At 47.9% G+C, this 18,188-nt stretch overlaps 1 protein-coding gene across 16 annotated transcripts in view; it reads left to right on the top strand.

The window, feature by feature from the left end:
• The window catches only part of ablim3 (actin binding LIM protein family, member 3), a 420,986-nt gene that overhangs the window by 186,944 nt on the left and 215,854 nt on the right, over positions 1-18,188 (top strand). The window lies entirely within an intron of this gene.

Raw genomic sequence — 18,188 nt, 5'->3', positions numbered from 1 at the left:
GATTGAACAGGCTGGCACCGTGTCACCTGGAACACCCGAGAGACAGCTGGGCCATGTAGGCCCAGTCGCTCCAGGGGATGGATGCCAAAGGCGACCCAGGTCACAGGATGGGAATCACAGCAGACCACCTCCACCGTTGATGTACCTACCGTCTGGGGATCCACCTAGTTGTAGCATTGGGACCCGTTAGGCTAGAAAGTTAGACACCAGTTTATTGGCAGGGGTGCAGCACACAGGATAGCGTGAGGGGCTAATGCACAAACCTGTAGATACATGTTCACCTGTTCACAATAAACACCTGCTCACAAATGTTTCAACCTCTCTTGGTGCTCTGTCAGAAGTGTATGTAGGATAGGATGGGATGGGCTGGACTGGTCTAGCTGCAGAGGGGGCGCTGGGCGGAATGGGCAGCCATTGGAGTGGGACAGGTCAGTCCCTGCTCACTGTCCGGCCCTGACTCCACCACCATCCCAGAATTCAACCAGGTGGACGGTAGAGGGATCACCCAGGTTGGAAAGTGTTACTGTGGACAGGAGTCAGACGTTGTCATATGATGCAGAGCACCAGAGCTCATCGCAGACTGGGTTGTCATAATTCTCCATCCATGGACCAGACCCGCTGTCACTGCCAACCCAGGGCCCTCATCCCATTGTGAGGCAACAAGGAATCATGGAGGGGGTTGTAGGTGCCGGGATGCGAACGGGGCGGGGATGGGATGCTTGTGCTGCCGTCAGCCAAGCCCCCTACTTGGTGAATCTGGAGGCTGTTAGAGCGCCCCTTGCACGTCGATCCTGGAGCACACATTGTGCGGCCTCCTGCCTATGCTCCTCGCCCTGCCCATCCTGCCTTTCCACCGCATCCTCCTCAACGGATGAGCCCGGTGTTCATCCCCTCCTACAGCACGTCACCTCTCTGCTACACGATGTTGTGGAGGTTGCAGCATGCCACCAAGATGTGGGAGACCCTCCTAGCGCTATACTGGAGGGCCCCTCCAGAGTGGTCCAGCCACCTGAACCATATCTTAAGATGCCAATGCACTGCTCGATCATACCTCTGGTCTCAGCATGGGCATCATTGTCACGGGTCTCCGCATCTATCTGTGGCCTCCGGATAGATGTCATCAGCCACGACCACAACAGAAAGCCCCTGCCGCCCAGGAGCCAATCCTTCACCCGGGGGAGCGCCTTGAAGATCTCGGGAAACGCCGAGTGTGCCAGAATGAAGGTGGCGTGCGCACTGCCTGGGTATCAGGCACAGATGTGCATGATGTGCATTTCCTGGTCACACACCAGCTTCACCTTCATTGAGTGGAACCCCTTTCAGTTTGAAAAGAGCACCCCCTCGGTGCACCGGTGCGGAGGGGGGAGGTGGTATGTGGGGTGGTGGAAGGGGTTGGCGGGCTTTGGTGCACCCATATGGCCGCTGTCAATGTATGCAACTATGAGACACTGTGGGTGGGTGGGTGTATTGTGGGGTGCGCAGCAAGGTGGTTACTTTGCAGGTCACAGCAATGGCATTCCGTGCCTGGACACTCCAGTCATGGGGGTCACCTCGATGCCACGGCCCATCCCCTGGTCACCCCTCCCGCTACACCCCAGCCCTGGCTGATACCTCTCCGCCCCCCCCCCCCCCCTCCCCTTGTTGTGATATCATGGTTGTGCTGTAATTCACCGACTGACCACTAGGAGTCTCACTGCTATATAAGTGAATGTAAGAGTCGTGGTGACCTCAGACTGACTGAAGAGCTGGATGAGAGAGGTTGATTGTGCATGATCATTCTGTTATCCATCTATTGTTTTGTATATAGCTGACCTACAGTTAATGTTAATACATTGTTTATAGCTTTAGCTACAAGTGTTCTTGTAATATAAATCAGGCCATCCGACAAGAACATTACATCCCTCACCCCGGCCCAGACATCGCAGTGGCAGGACTGGCAGCCCACGGTCGCGCCTCTGGGAACATTCCCTACCTCCGCTCTTTCCCTCAACAGCCACTGCACCTGGTTCCCGATTTATTTATTTATTTATTTATTTATTTTTTTAATTTAGATTACCCAATTATTTTTTCCAATTAAGGGGCAATTTAGTGTGGCCAATCCACCTACTCTGCACGTTTTTGGGTTGTGGGGGCGAAACCCACGCAGACACGGGGAGAATGTGCAAACTCCACACAGACAGTGACCCAGGGCCGGGATTCGAACCTGGGACCTCAGCGCCGTGAGGCGGTTGTGCTAACCACTAGGCCACCGTGCTGCCCCTGGTTCCCGATTTATAAGTGAACCTCGCCGTCGGTAATTCCGCCTGGCAGAGGTGGAACATTGCAGGAGCGCTGAAACATACCGGGCCAGTTAATGATATGCTAATGGCGTATACTGTACTTCCAGCACAGAATGCATTCATGATGCTGTCGAGGCACCTTAGCAAGGCATTCCATCAGGTGCCCGGTCCCCGTCCTCGAGCTTTGGCTGAAACACGATTCTCCGCCCGATTGCGTTTCCAGATTCTGCCATCGGCTGATGGAGAATCCCACCCATTATCTTTGCCAGTACTCAGGGCAGCACGGTGGCCTAGTGGTTAGCACAACTGCCTCACGGCGCCGAGGACCCAGGTTCAATCCCGGCTCTGGGTCACTGTCCGTGTGGAGTTTGCACATTCTCCCCGTGTCTGCGTGGGTTTCGCCCCCACAACCCAAAAATGTGCAGAGTAGGTGGATTGGCCACACTAAATTGCCCCTTAATTGGAAAAAATAATTGGGTAATCTAAATAAAAAAATTTTTAAAAATCTTTGCCAGTACTCCTTCACCCATTGAAATCACAAAATATGTCGCAGCCAAAAGTCATCTCTGCTTTTTAGGATCAAAATCTTTGCAACTCAGCAAAATCACTGTCTTGGGATTTGGCTTCATGGAGGTGGATGTTCCTATTAAATACTGCTCTTTGAGTCTGTTCATTGAGGGTTTGCACCACGGGTTTTCGGGAAGTGTTTAAGAATGGCTGAATCAAACCCTCTAAGGCACCTCTTTCTCAAGGCTCCGAATCCAAACATGGACTCTAATTATTGATTTTAATCAGCCACACAGTCATTTCACGCAGTTGTCAGGAATGCACAGAGGACTCACCCATAATACTGAGATCACCTTTTGGTGATGTTTACAAAGAGGCAAGTGCCTTATCAATATTAGACTCTAAGTCTAGGAGATTTTCACAGTAACTTCATTGCAGTGTTAATGTAAGCCTACTTGTGATACTAATAAAGAAAGGCTACTTGTGACACTAATAAATATTATTATTATATACTAAATCTGTGTCTTTTACTTGGCACCTCATCAAATACCACAACTGCTGTTTCTTCCTTTCTGTACTCGGTGCATCACCGTTTTCTTCCTCGTCTTCATTAGTTGCTTTGTGTCCTGTGGTGCAACTGATAGTCCATTGATAACATGAGGGCGTAGGACACTTATCCATTTGGATATTGCACTATCACTAGTTATATGTGTACTGTGATATATTTACACATTACCAGCGTATATGGACAATTAAACTTAATATTTGTGCAAATCACATACCATCCAAGTAAAATGATACTTTCAGTTGTCCATTGCTATTTTTACAAATCCAAACACTGCACCCAAATAGATCCTCCATTCCTGACATGGCATCAAAAGCTTCATGTTTGGGAGGCAAACCACCTGTTGCTTTGCTGTGCCCTTTCTTGTGTGTGAGCTTTGGCTTTGGATTGGAATACAGCAAAAGGTCCTCCCTTACTCTCCTTCTGTGAAAAGATTATTTATTATAGCTAAATCATGATTAACTGTTACTTTTTCCCTTGGCATGAACAAAGTTATATTTATTACAGTTGGCACTTAGAAGTAGGCAATTTCATCAACACATTGGAAAAATGTAGAAGTGTCAAGTCCTGAGGGGATCAGAAATATGAGAGGGCAGCAGGATGTAAATCAAGAATAAATTGGACAGAACTTTATGAAGAAAAAGAAGATTAAGGGTACTTTTATATACATGGAGCACTAGCTATTGGCTCAGCAATCAGAACTTTGAAAGGAAACTTTATGCAGTGCAATAAGATGGTAACACTTATGGATTAACTGGATAGCTGCAAGGATATCTATCAGAGGAGATTAAGGCATAACATTTTTAGAGAGTTTAATTATGGTGAATCACGTAGGTTGCTGCCCTGGTACAGCTGTCTGTCCGTTTAGGACACAAAAAGCAGCAACAGGTGCACTTGTTTCCACAGGAATAGATTTAAACATGATAGACGGCCTCACGGTAGCATGGTGGTTAGCATCAATGCTTCACAGCTCCAGGGTCCCAGGTTCGATTCCCGGCTGGGTCACTGTCTGTGTGGAGTCTGCACGTCCTCCCCGTGTGTGCGTGGGTTTTCTCCGGGTGCTCCGGTTTCCTCCCACAGTCCAAAGATGTGCGGGTTAGGTGGATTGGCCATGCTAAATTGCCCGTAGTGTAAGGTTAATGGGGGGATTGTTGGGTTACGGGTATACGGGTTACGTGGGTTTAAGTAGGGTGATCATTGCTCGGCACAACATCGAGGGCCGAAGGGCCTGTTCTGTGCTGTACTGTTCTAAAAGATCAATGGTCACGTAGTACTGAATGATGCAATGTAATCTAAGCACAAAATCTGTGCCAGTTATTAGAGATACTGTGGGCAGTGTTCTCCCAGAAAATGACTAATGGCGGAATTCTTCCTCTGTTCACGGCAGCAGGATTCTCTGATCCCACTACAGTGAATGGTAGATTTGGCTGAGCGCCAAACTCTCCATTCTCACTAGCAGCAGGAGCTGGGCGGACTAATAACCCAGAATTTCAGCCTCAGTGTTATTCCGGGTGGGAAGAGCAGTGCGAATCCCACCAGTTGTTCCGACGCAATTTCCATTGCAATTGTCCGACACTTAGTCATTTCTTTGGAGCCTGGGGTGAAAGCCACCGAGAAAGTGATGTGTGGGACCCGAAGACACCAGCCAGCCCACTCTTGCATAAATCGGAGTGCCATTTGTAAAGAGCGCCAGATCTCAAAGTGAGAGTGCAAACCCCAACCCCCAGGATCGCTGGCATCAGGACCCTCACAAAGAATTTCCCTCTGGCACGACCCTTCTAGCTAGCATCAGGCACCCCTCCCCAACCATTGGCATGTGTGCCCCACACTCCCTGCTTCAGGTGATTGACATTCCGCTATTGAGTCACCAAATGAATGCCCCCCTTCATGCCATTTTTCATGACTCCCTGCCTTCATGCCCCCCAATCGCTCCCTCTTACATGTCCTCCCCTCAATCTCCCCCTTTTATGGTCATGCCCCCTTCAGGCTCCGCCCCTTGGTAGCTCTCTTAGCACCCTCACAGTGCCCCTTGGCACTCTGACAGTGCCAACCAGAATTAGTAAGAGGAATGCGGGTCCCGATGACAGAACCACTTCCACTTGTGTGCCTGTAGTTTTTTTTAATTTAAAGTACCCAATTCTTTTTTTTCAATTTAGCATGGTCAATCTGCCTACCCTGCACATCTTTGGGTTGTGGGGGTGAGACCCATACAGACAAAGGGAGAATGTAATTGGCACATTACAACTAAAATTTAAAGGACGAGCGTCAGGCACAGGAGGCCCCTACGATTAGATGACGGGGTTGGCATCCATTGGTGAATCCTGCCATCAGGTGACAATGCAGCAGGTGCGACTGAGCTATCATAGAGCTTCCTGACCATACAAAGAGGATTCTGTATTAAAGCCACAACTTTCCTGTTCACCTCCATTCTTTCAGTACTTTATTCAATGGGCGCGATTCTCCGACCCCCATGCCGGGTGGGAGAATCGCGGGAGTGCCGGGCACATCACGCCACACCGCCCTAGCACCCCCACGCGATTCTCCCACCCCCCCAAAACGGCGTGTCGCGTTTTGCGACGGGATGCTCGGAGAATCGCCGCTCCGGTTGAGCGGCAATTCTCCGGCCCGGATTGGCCGAGCGACCTGCCAAATCCGACCGGTTCACGCCGGCGCCAACCACACCTGGTCGCTGCCGGCGTGAACACCGCACGCCCGCTACGTGTGGGGCCTGTGGGGGGCGGAGGGAGGATTGAGCACCAGGGGCATGCTCAGGAGGGGTCTGGCCCGCGATCGGTGCCCACCGATCATCGGGCCGGCGTCTCTGAAAGACGCACTCTTTTCCCTCCGCCACCCCGCAAGATCAATCCGCCATGTCTTGTGGGGCAGTGGAGGGGAATACGGCAACCGCGTATGCGTGGGTTGGCGCCGGCCAACCTGCGCATGCGTGGGTGACGTCATTTAGGCGCCGCCGGCCCCGTCATTCAGGCCGCGCCGCTTTGACGCAAGCGTCAAGGCCCGGCGTGCGAGAGTGACGCGCCGCCGCTCCTATCCCCCGGGGGGGGGGGATTCGCCCATTATCTTGTTGCAATTCTTCATCTCACCTCAAACTACTCTCCCTTCACTCCTCTCACTATAATTGATTTGTTTCCTGGGTTCCCCCCAAACCCATCCCTCACCCCTCCAACCCCACCCCTACCAAGCTCCTTCAACTGCACATATGTTTGGGCCTATACAGAGGCTGGCCCTATAGGTTAGTGACCCCTCTGCAGATTCTGCAGCAGGCCATCAGGGAAGGGCACAAGTTGCTCTTTCCCACAGATGGCACACTGAACAATGATCGCAGGTGAGCAGAGGGTTCACCAAAGATCCTCAACCCAATGCAGGAAAAAGGATCAACAACCTGCTCCAATCCACTGGGGTATGCGGCAGAGTCACATGTTACCAAAGGATCTGTCATCAGGTCATCAAGTAATGTATCTTAGGGAGTGGGCAGCTCGAACAGATGGATGAATACGTGACCAGCCTAGATGCCACATGGTATTTGACACCAAAGCATGTGACCGTTTGGATTTTGTAAGTGCTGGGATCCAACATGTCACTAACAGGCCAGTATGTGTGATGGAGATGGTGCAGAAGTGTGACTTGACATGTCACTAAATCTGCACATTGTCATGCAGGAGAAGCAGGCCCACAGCCCAAGGGTGAGGACAAGGACCAGAGATGGAGTGCCTGGCCTGAAGTTCATCGTCTCTGCAAATGGAGAGGCACTGCAAATAACAGGAGAGGAGGGAGGCCGGGTAAATATTTAGGGCAAGGCTGAAATGGTCAGGCTAAAGAGTGAGACTGCATCAAATGCATATTGGCACAGAGGAGGAACGTGAGGATATGGGAAATGTTAATAGATTGTTCTGATCTTTAAAGTTGTTCTTTTTGCTGTTTACTAGAGGTATTCACAATGATCACATTGAATGGCAGAGCAGAATCAACAGGCCTTATGATGTACTCCTGTTCCATTCCCTTGTATTCCTGTGGCACCATGACAGAGAATGCCTGTCCTTCCCACAACCTCCACCAGCTCAGTTACACACACACAGGTTAAGGAGGGTTCACAGTTAGATTCAGGAGCACAGTCTGGTCAGCATGTTGCATACATGTACCAGGAACTGAGAGACACTACACAGCCAAGGCCCTTGATACTTGGAAGATTGCTGGGGGGCAGACCCCTGTTGAGCCCCTTGCTGATACGGGGCTTCTGGTCTCAGCCACAGAAGCCTGCTGAGGATGGAACAAAAGGTAGGGGAACATAAGGCAGAGAAGCCAGAGGTAATGCACAGCTTTGCATGAGCAATGGAGGAGCCCATGGATGCTATGAGTTCTGCCATGGAGTTCAGCCATGTTTCAGACATGTGAGCACATCACTTCCTGCATGAAGAGGTCGATGATTACCATGGACAGCCAGGTCCAACATACCACCTACATATTCTTTGACTTGCATTCCTGCACTCTCGCCATAACAATATCTAGGCAAGAGGGGGTGAGGCACTTGGGCCTCCCTCCAGGTGCCCTTTCTCCTCATGGACACAGAGGGAGAAGTAGGGATGAACACATGCCACCCGAGGGGCTTCCTTTGAGGACGCCCCGAGGGTGAACAGCCTCTCCTCATTCCCCCCTGCAACTGTCCCCATTGATGTCACTAGGCAGAGTCATGGAGGATGCTCCAGCGCCAGTGCATGAGATCACCAGCAGGACAGAGCCCTCAAGGCTTTGGATCTCCATAGGACACCCAACACGGTCATCAAGGCAACTGCTTCCACCTCAGCTGCTAATATTAGGTTTCTACCAAGATGTTGTGGCCGTGGAAGAAAGCTTTAAGATTTTATGAGAGCACAAAGTTGGCACAAGCATTTTAAAATAAGTTCAGTTTGGCACTTACAAATGTTGTTTTCAATTTATTCATGTGTGCATCATCGACATTTGTTTGGACTAACCAGGTCAGAGAGCTAACGGTTGATGGCTACAAAGGAGTTGGAGACATTTCCTTTATTGTGAAGGAAACAATTTTGTGTGATTGCATTCAGTCTTTAACGAAATATTCACATTAGTGTCCAATTCAGTACACTCCAGTCTGAGGAACAAGGCTGAACTTGCAGGTTCAGCTGGCGCTCTATCTTATGCGTTGTCAATGAGATTGTTCAAGATTACTCCAAATGAGGATAACTGAACTGTTGTAGGTGCATTCAAAGACCTGTAACTATGGTTGAGGACCTGAATTCTCGGTCATAGTATGTTGATTGTCATTTGTTCAAATGCAAATTAGAGGTCCTCGGGAACAATATTCACAAGTGGGCATTGTGTGATAAAGGACTGCCCCCCCTTACTCTTCTCAGTGGCAGAGGATGCAAGTTCAGAGTTAGCTCCAGGAGGGAACCTGGAAGATGTTGATAGACATTCTATGCACGTAATGGAGCCCCGGTGATGGCACCATGGTTGTGAGGAATTCCATCCTTTAACGAATCGAGTGTACCTTCGTTTGCCCCTGGATTCCCTGGCACATCTCTCCATGGCCCTGGCATCCAGTAAAGACTCGTGCACATTTATGGCTCAATCCTCAGGCTCATCCAATTCATCCACATCTGAAGAGGTTTGCTGCTCGTCACTCTTGTCCTGCTCTAACATTTCTCTGCGTTGTATGGCCGTGTTGTGCAGTGCCCAGCAGGCCACAATCTTTTGTGATACCCTCTGTGATGTGTGCTGCACAGCCCCCCCCAGAATGGTCAAGGCAAAGGAAATACATTTTCAGCAAGCCAAGTTTTCCCCATTTATGGCTGAGGTGGAGACATTTTTTTAACATTCATTCAAGGGATGCGGATGTCACTGGCTAGGCCAACATCCATTGCCCAACCCTAATTGCCCTTGAAAAGGTGGTGGTGAGCTGCTGCCTTGATCTGCGGCAGTCCATGTGGTGTAGTCAACCCACAGTGCTGTTCAAGGATTTTGACCCAGCGACAATGAAGGATTATGTTCTGTTCTATTGCTTGGCCAGACGGAATTAGTGCACTAGAGAACATTTAGTTCGTGACTAGTTGAATGTTTATTGATTAACAATAACGTGGGTCAGATAGCAATATGTAAAACTACTAACTATTAAATCACTATTGTAAAATTATCTAAGAGCTATTACAAATGCGACGATCTGCTACGCCGACTATCTCCAGACTCCATGACGTTGTGGTGGCACTTGGCGGGTCTCTACTGCCACCTGCTGTTTGCCGGTCATATCTGTTAATATTTACTTAACTGCTTATGCATATCATTACAGAGCAGTGATATATTTCCAAGTTAGGATGGCGTGTGGCTTAGAGGGGAACCTCCAGGTGGTGGTGTTCCCAGCTATCTGCTGCCCTTGTCCTTCCAGATGGTAGTGGTTGTGAGTTTTGAAGATGGTGCATTATACCGCTCGTCTTTTACACAATGGGTATTCCTCACCAGATCCTGAGTTTTTAGCCCTTGTCATTCAGGATCTAGCCATCAGCTGGGCTGGGACCTACATAAAATGTAGAAGTCATGGGAAATTAGCACAGAGCTGTGTCATATTTTGTCTCCTGTTGCAAACTAGTTGCAGATTCAAAGAGTGAAGGGTCTTGAAATTGGCATATGTCACTGGCTGGTCCCATGGAGCTCGAACGGCCACTTGAACCCTTGCATTTTGGAGAAACAAGCAAAGACCCCAAAGCACAATGTCCTTGATGACTGCCGATTCTAAAGCCGCACCCAAAATTCTTCATGTCCAAAACTCTTTCCACCGACCCCCCAGTGGCCTCCTCCCACTTGTACCTGGATTCCTGTCAGCTTAATCATATGTTTGGAGCAACGTCAAGGGACAGAACAAGAATCACCCTCCACTTGGAACCCATCACTGTCCTCCTTACCCCTGATGTGGAGATGCCGGCGTTGGACTGGGGTGAGCACAGTAAGAAGTCTTACAACACCAGGTTAAAGTCCCAACATGTTTGTTTCAAATAAAAGCAAATTACTGCGGATGCTGGAATCTGAAACGAAAGGGAAAATGCTGGAAAATCTCAGCAAGTCTGGCAGCATCTGCAGGAAGAGAATAGAGCTAACGTTTCGAGTTCGATGACTCTTTGTTAAACACTAGCTTTCGGAGCACTGCTCCTTCAGGAGCATTGCTCTGAAATCTAGTGTTTGAAAAAAACATGTTGAACTTTAACCTGATGCTGTAAGACTTCTTACTGTGCTCCTTCCCCCTGGAACCTTTGAATTTGATCCCATCACCTTTACCTTCCGAACATCACTGTGCGGCTTCCCTCTGTCACTCTTGTACTTCTTACCATCACCGTTGACCTCGAGACAGTGGACATACCTTTACTCTCCTCAACAGAGACATTCCTCCTCTGATTCTGACCCTCCCCTCATCATCTTTGATGCGTCTTTACAATATCTTGATTCACCCTCTGACACACTCCATGATCCCTATCTCTGACTGTAACTGCCTTTGTTCTGTATTGACCTCCTCCCCTGTAATTGAAGACCTTTCCCATGACAGACACTTTAACACTCCGGACCAAACACTGGGCAGTACCAAACACACTCTTTAGGCTCGTTGTTTTGCACCTCCTTACTGCTTCATTCCTCCAACCACACCAAGATGGCAGGCCCTGCCTTTTCCATGGTCTGATCCCACCTAGTCTCCTTCCTCGAAGACCCCTGCCTCCAACATATAAATGACAATGACCCAACCATCTCTCCACACCCCCAATTGACAGTTGGCCCTTCTGACTGACCCTCCATCCAAGCGGGTGGTCTACTGCTCCCCTCCCATGTGGCACAGATGTCCACAAACATAACAACGCACCTCAGGTCCAAATGGATGAAAGTCGACTGTTGCACGTCACGTTTATATAAATGTGAGACAGGAGGCACACGCTTCCTGTGGGCTGCTGATTTCATCTTTAAGTTGGGAGTTAATTTGAAAAACGTTTTGAGATAATGAGCATTCATGGGATGCAAATGTATGTAATATAGGAACCCACCACTGGACTGTGTGAGGCCCAAGCAGTCCCTGTAATACTGAGACATCACCTCTGCATCTAAACCTGCTGTCAGAAAATCAAGATTTCAGCTCCTGTCCCCCCATCCACGACCTTCCACCTTTCCCGCGCTACAAGGCCCTGTTAAATACTGCGTGTGGATAAAAATAATTATTTGAATAGAGCTTCAGAATCAGCTATATTTCTCCATCCTGGTTTATACATTTTCATTGGCCACACGTATTGGAAAAATATAATAGGATTCAAATCTGGCTGAAACATCCCTGGGAATAAAAGTATTGTGCAAAGTGTTACGATCTGAGCTGCTGAAATGGTTTATGTTTAATATGATGCAAATTGCTAATTTTATTGAAGAATTATAATTTACCGGAGGCAATGGAATGAAAATAGTTAAATATTTTTCACGCCGCTAATGGTTAATATATGGAATGTGCTGCTTGAGAGAGCAGTGGAGAGGGTTGGAGGCAGGTTCAATCAAGGCATTCAAGTGGGAATTGGATTATTATCTGATTAAATCTTTATTATTGTCACAAGTAGGCTTACATTAACACTGCAATGAGGTTACTCTGAAAATCCCCTAGTCGCCACACTCCGGCGTCTGTTTGGGTACACTGAGGGAGAATTCAGAATGTCCAATTCACCTACCAGCACGTCTTTCGGGACTTTTGGGAGGAAACCGGAGCAACAGGAGGGGACCCACGTAGACACAGGCAGAACGTGCAGACTCTGCACAGACATGGACCCAAGCGGGAATCAAACCTGAGACCCTGGTGCTGTGAAGCAACAGTGCTAACCACTATGCTACCGTGCCACCCGAAAGGCAGAATGTACAGAGTTATGGGGACAACATGGGGGAATGGCATATATGCATTGCAAACATGATGGGCCAAATGGTCTCCTTCTGTGCTGTCACAATTCTGTGAATTCTGTAAATTTAGAGTCTTGCCTTTCAGAAATTGGAAACCTTGACACATGCAGTTCGATAATCTGAGCATTTAAATTAATTTAAACATCCCTTTGAGAATAACATCATGAGCAGAGTGTTGTGCAATAGCTACGTTACTGGTGTTAGTTGAACTCGATGCTTAAACAAAAGTTTTTCCCAGAAATAAACAAATCAAATGAAGAAATATTAATGGTAGCAACTCATAACCCGTTTGATCTACTCGAATGGCATGGACACTTCGCACCCATCTCGACGTTGTTACTTTACTAAGTTTTACTTAGCAGTGCAACTGCATCCTCTGGAGTTTTTGAAACAAATCCAAGATATTACCGCCAAATCCAAACTTGCTTGAGCTGACTAAATCATATTTATTTGGACAGCAACATTTTTAATTGGACTCAATTCACCCTTGTTTTGGATTTAGACCAGCCTCTCCCATCGAAAGTAACAATAGCTCCTTATGGACTCTCTCACGCACAACACTGTTTTGTTTGTCTCAGAAGAACTTTGTGTGGAAGTTAACGTCAGCAAAGGGAGCCGGTGTTTTGTTCATTTCCTTCTGGTTGATAATGTGCTATGGTTTGCTGCCAGTTTTCAATATGGTTTAATTATTATACATATACATAACTATACATAGACCTTTTCCAGCAATCTGGAAGATGTAAAAAAATATTTTAAAAACAAGTTATTTTCAGAGGAAAATATAAAATAAAAAAAGACGATTAAATGAGAAGATGATTTCAAATTGTTATTAATGTTCAGCAATTTCAGAATATATATTGGTGCAAAGATGGCAGATTGCAAATGAAAGTGAGAAAAATGCTAAAAATCGAAATATAATATTTTACCAAACTATCACAGGAGTTGCAAAAGATCATTCATTATTTGAAGAGATCTGTGAGTGTCAGTGAGATTTTATAAAGGCTGAAAGTCAATGTTGATGTGGAGTGCAGTTCGGGCAGGTGGCAGGACGCCCAATTATATTTGTTGGCTGGGCCGTTTTATATATAGAATAGGTAAGCTGCCAATGATAATCATGTTCACTGATCAGGAAGGTGGGAAAACTGACAGGCCAAAAGCTTGTCATAGCTATGTAGCAGCACCTAAAAAAGAAGCCTGTAAGGCTTAGGGATTAAATGGAGCAGAACATTTTGAAAACACAACGGGCATGATTTAGCGGCCGCATCCCTCCGGAATCAGGACGGGATGCAGCCAGTACATTGCACGAGAGGCCTCTTCCGGGATTCCTGACGGTCATTACACCCAGCGAGATCTAATGAGATCTTGCAAGATCCAGAGTTACACAGTTAGAATCATTGACCTTACAATGCAGAAGGAGGCCATTTGGCCCATCAAGTCTTCACTGGCCCTTGGAAAGAGCACCCTACTTAAGCACATACCTCCACCCTATACCCGTAACCCAGTAATCCCACCTAATCTTTTGGACACTAAGGCCAATCCACGTAACCTGCACATCTTTGGACTGTGGGGGGAAACCAGAGCACCCGGAGGAAACCCATGCAGACACGGGAGAAACTGTAAACTCCGCACAGACAGTTACCCGAGGCTGGAATTGAACGGGTACCTGGGCCTCTGAGGCATCAGTGCTAACCACTGTGCTACCATGCCGCTTAGCTGCTCACTTAATTATGCCTATGCCAGAATTTTAAAATTTTTTTTTAGAGTACCCAATTATTTTTTTTTCCAATTAAGGGACAATTTAGCGTGGCCAATCCACCTAACCTGCACATCTTTGGGTTGTGGGGATGAAACCCATGCAGGCTTGAGGAGAATGTGCAAACTCCACAAGGACAGTGACCCAGGGCCGGGATTCGAACCCGGGTCCTCAACGCCGCAGTCCCAGTGTTAACCACTGCACCACATGCCGTCCCACCTATGCCAGAACTAACTGGTCCCCGGGATCTATCGGCCTCACCAAGGGGACCACAGCCAGACAACGTTTAGCACTGATCTCCACAAACGGGGAACAGGTGGAATGGTACTTGGGGGTGTGGTCTCCCAGATGATCGGAGGCCCCCCGGTTGGTTGGCTGCTGGGCAGCGTGGTGCCTTGGCACTGTTGGTGCCACCGGACACTGTGGCACTGCCAGCCTAGCCTGACATGAGATGGGGTGTGGGTGGCTTGAGGACCCTCCCCCACCCAAGAGGTGAGTTGGGGCATGGGGGGACCCAGGGGTTGCGCGTGAGGTTCGAGAGATTGGCGCCCAGTTTCTTCCTGTACTGGCGGGTGGGGTTCCTCAGTGCAGGAAATGTCTGAAAAAATAAACAAATCCCAGACAATAGAGGAATGATCCCACTAAACCACCCAAAATGGGACTTTTTTTGGTGGAATCGCACCCATCATTTTATCCGCACACTTAGCACCAAAGAGATGAAATCAAAGGCTCAAAACTCTCAGATTAAGAAAACAGTGGGTGGAATTCTCCAATGCCCCACAACACCGGATTCAATGGTGGGAGTGGGGGAGTGGGGGGGGGGGGGGGGGGGGGGGGGGGGGGGATAATTTGTCAGTAGGCCCAGAAATTGGTTTTATGCGAAGAGACTCTCGCACGGGATCTTCCGCTGGCCCCTGCCGTCGCAGATCAGGAAACCTGCTGAAGGCTGGCATGACACTCATTTGCATCCGACGAATGGTATGCAAATATAGGCATGATTCTCCTTGGCACCAGTGGGAAAACATGCCGGTGCAAAGCACATCTGGAACAACTTGGCATGCAGATGTCAGGACTCACCTGAACAAATGCCTGCGGGGACTGCCTCCTGAGACAGGGTGGAGGCTACAGGCCCCGGAACATTACAACAGTTGGTAGGGGAGCATCTGCAGGTGGCCCAGGTTCAATGCACTGGAGGGAGTCCAGCTTCCAGCCTCACAATGTTCTTGGAGATCCATCTCCTTTCTCAGGAGGTCCATCTTCATGTCTCAAGAGTGCTCCCGGAGATCGATCTTCATTTCCAGGAGGTGAACCTTCTTCCTTCAATAGTGGGTCAGTTATGTTTCAATATGATGCCCGGATAGGATGACGAACGCCATGCCATCAGGCCTGACATACCATTTGATACAGTGCAAAACATCATGTTGCATAGTTAATGAGGTGAAGGCCAGAAGTGAGGGTTCTGGGAATAACACTTCAGTTTGAATATTTTAATTTGGCTCTTGTCTGTTTCTGAAATGAGTGCTGGTCGATTGAATCAAGATTCACCTGTAAATAGAGATGGGGTGGCCTTCAGCAAGAAGCTACCTTTTTGAGACCCAGTTATTCTTTTCCTCCCATTCTGTGTGCATCCTTAAAGAGGGCTAGAGTCGGACAAAGATTTGGTCAATTGGCTCCGTAGTGGTCACTGAGGAAAATCTGCTAACAAACTTATGTTTGTGGACTTATGGTCTTCAGAATGTGAGCGTAGAATGATCCGGAACTCATCTCTGCGTGCAAAAGTTTGCAAGTAAACTGATGAAGGGAGAGTAAGCCAATGAAGATCCAATAAAGAGAAATGTTGTATGAAATCTGACTGATATTTATTGTCACATGTATCAAAAAGTACAGTGAAAAGTATTTTTCTGCGGCCAAGGGAACGTACACAGTATGAGCATAGTAGCCAAAAGAATAATCGACAGAGTACATCAACAAATAGGGATTGGTTACTGTGCAGAACAAGGGCCAAACAAAGGAAATACATGAGCAAGAGCAGCATAGGGTGCCGTGAATAGTGTTTTACAGGAAACAGATCAGTCCGAGGGAGAGTTGTTGAGGAGTCCAGTAGTTATGGGGAAGAAGCTGTTCCAATATCTGGATGTGCGGGTCTTCAAGACTTCTGTATCTTCTGCCTGATGGAAGGGTCTGGAAAAGGGCAAAGCCTGGGAGTGAGGAGTCACTGATAATGCTGTCTGCCTTCCTGAGGCAGCGGGAGGTGTATACAGTATCAATGGGAGGATGGAAAGCTTGTGTGGTGCGTTGTACTGAGTTCAGCACACTCTGCAGTTTCTTGAGAGCCTATCAGACTTGTGAATTAAGGAAATCTTCAAGCCTAAAATTGATTTATGGGAGAGATTACTACTCAGCCAAGTAAATGAGAAGCATTTGTTTTTGAACAGCCAACTGAGAAGAGGATCTATTCAAAGCCAGGAGAGTTTGATTTAATTTGCAGTCCGCCAGAGGCTTTCGCCACTCATTTGCAAATGTTTAAATTTAATCTAAGGTTCATAAAATCCAAGTTATACAATTATCTAAATCTTTATCCTTCATTCCTGAAAATTTCAATGGCGGGATTCTCCGTTGGCCAATGCCGAAATCGGGAAAGGCGATTGGGTGGAGAATCGTTTTTGATGCTGAAATTGTGGCAGGCGCCGGGTTCATGCCAAATCGCGATTTTCCTGTGCCTTGACAGCGGCGTCAATGCACCCCACTGCACACGTACAGTAAACGCAATTTGCATTTCATGAATGGGCCTGAGCCGTCATTCTCCGGGCCCTCTGCGATTCTCTGCTTCCACCGGGGTGAATTCCCCGGTGGCGAGGTTCACTTGCGCTTTCAAAAATCGTAAAACAGGTGCCATGGGGAGGAGGGAGGGTAGTATGGAAAGTATCCAACATCGCTGCAGTGTGCTGACAGTTGTGCCGCTGGCCAGGGGGCTTCTGCCAGGGCCTGGGGGAGTAGTGGGGGGTGACCAGGAGCTGGGCTGTGGGGTCGGGGTGGACGGGCACAGAACACCATTGCCACAGCCTGACAGCAGCCGTGCAGCTGTATATGCCGTCAGTGTCCCTCGGCCAATCCTTAAGTGCCTGCTGGCCCCAGCTGACCCATCAATGGGATGGGCGTGCTCCCGCGCAACCAGTGTCCTCTTGTTGGCTGGGATGACTGTGTGTGGGGAGTGAAGTGTTTATATGCATCAGCCTCCCGAGTGTCAACCATAGACACGCCGAATCCGGCACCATTTTCCATTGGAATCAACTGGATTCCATGTGGTGCCGGTGCTAGCCCTGAACTGGTCCTGATGCGGCACCAGTTTTGCTGTCGTAGAAGTTCACAAATCCTGCCCCGGGGTCAACACTTAATCTCAGGAACGGAGAATCCTGCCCCAGGTGTTCCTCATAGAAATTGCTGACAAAGTTTTGCCTTGCTACTAAAAACTAATTTTGAACCTTGTTGCTGCAGCAATGCTCGTTTAAATCCAAAATGAGAGTTTCCTCCCATGGCCATTCATCAATGTCAGCAAAAGATGTCTTATTACATTATGAATTATCTGATTAATATGCATGCCTCATTCTGCAAGGTGTATTTACCGAGATATAAGAGCAAATGTTTTCAGAATGTGGTCCCATTGGTGGGAATTTATCCAATGGATCAAATTGGAGGAAGGAACACCTATTAAAAGAATGGAAATGACTGCCAATAACAGTGAGATGCGCTGTATTTGATGATGGAAATGAAAAATGAGTGGGTTCAATAATGGATGATCAACCTACAGAACTAGATTTATGCTCGGAGAGAATGTTAAAATTGTAACCCATGGTGATAATCCTCTTGCTGTTTTTCATTTTGCTGTTCTATTGCGTATAGGCCAACAACCCCATGTAAGTGTTTTTATTAATGATATGCTTCGACAAATATCACATGCTAATTGAACATAGATTATACAGTAACTTAGACACGTGGGAATATAATTGAAATGAAAATGAAAATCGCTTATTGTCACGAGTAGGCTACAATGAAGTTACTGTGAAAAGCCCCTAGTCGCCACATTCCGGCGCCTGTCCGGGGAGGCTGGTACGGGAATCGAACCGTGCTGTTGGCCTGCTTGGTCTGC

Source organism: Scyliorhinus canicula, chromosome 4, assembly GCF_902713615.1.
Source record: "Scyliorhinus canicula chromosome 4, sScyCan1.1, whole genome shotgun sequence".
NCBI lineage: Eukaryota > Metazoa > Chordata > Chondrichthyes > Carcharhiniformes > Scyliorhinidae > Scyliorhinus > Scyliorhinus canicula.
This window is presented reverse-complemented; position numbering and strand designations above follow the sequence as displayed.